Genomic DNA, 1077 nt, shown 5'->3' on the forward strand with positions numbered 1-1077 from the left:
TCCTCTCCTCTATCCCTCTTCTATCCGCCTCCCACTCTCTCCCTATTTATTTCAAAACCCCCTTCCCCTCCCCCTTTTCTGATGAAGGGTCTAGGCCCGAAACGTCAGCCTCTCTGCTCCTATGAGGTTACCTTGGAGGCCATTTTATACTCAGTAAGTTAAGTAACCTAACGATTACAAACAATTAATGATAAAAACTGACAGTTAGATGATCATGCCTTTGACTGATCAACATTAGATCATTCTGAATGCAGCCACAGATTAAATATTATGAACATATGTCCAAGAGTAGGCCAGTCGGCCTTTTGAGCCTACTCCACTATTTAATAAGAACTCGGCTGATCTGATTTTAACCTCAACTCTCTGTTCCTGCATATCCCCAATAATCTTTCTTCCCTTTCATAATCAAGAATCTATATACCTCTCCCTTAAAATTATTTTAAAATTCTGCACCCACTGCCTTATGAGGAAGGGAATTTCAAAGACACTCAGCCCTCAGTGAAAAGAAAGTCTCCTTATCTTTGTCTTAAATGGGTTTAAATACTCCTAATTGGACAAGGGGAGGGGTTTGACATGTGCCTCTGACACTGTGCTACTGTACCTCGTAATTATATTAAACTTACAACACTGATGTTCCTGTCCTTGTTGATACTTGCGACCTGGAATTACATCTTAGGATTGTAGCAGACAGAGGCCTTACAACCTTTAACTGAAACCCTGTCTATGATTCCATGTCTTTTGAGATGAATGGATAGTTTTATATTCCCACCTTCAGGTGATGAGAGTGGGTGGGGAGTTGTGGAGGTAGGAAGTTGTTGCTTGTTTATCTCATATTAAGGATTTCTCATAAATATATTTGACTGCTCCACCATGATGAGTGGAATTATGATATTCCACCATTTAAGAGAATAAATAAAGAGAACGGTTTCAACTAATGGATAGGTCAATAACCAGAGGACAGCAATTTAAAAAGAACAAGGAAAGATTAGGAGAAAAACATTCACAACCTGGAGTTATGATGACCAGGACTGCTCTGCCTGAAGCAGATTCAAAACTAATTTCCAAAAAAGTAAATCT

The sequence above is a fragment of the Rhincodon typus genome, chromosome 31 (assembly GCF_021869965.1).
Source record: "Rhincodon typus isolate 14 chromosome 31, sRhiTyp1.1, whole genome shotgun sequence".
In the NCBI taxonomy this organism is placed as follows: domain Eukaryota; kingdom Metazoa; phylum Chordata; class Chondrichthyes; order Orectolobiformes; family Rhincodontidae; genus Rhincodon; species Rhincodon typus.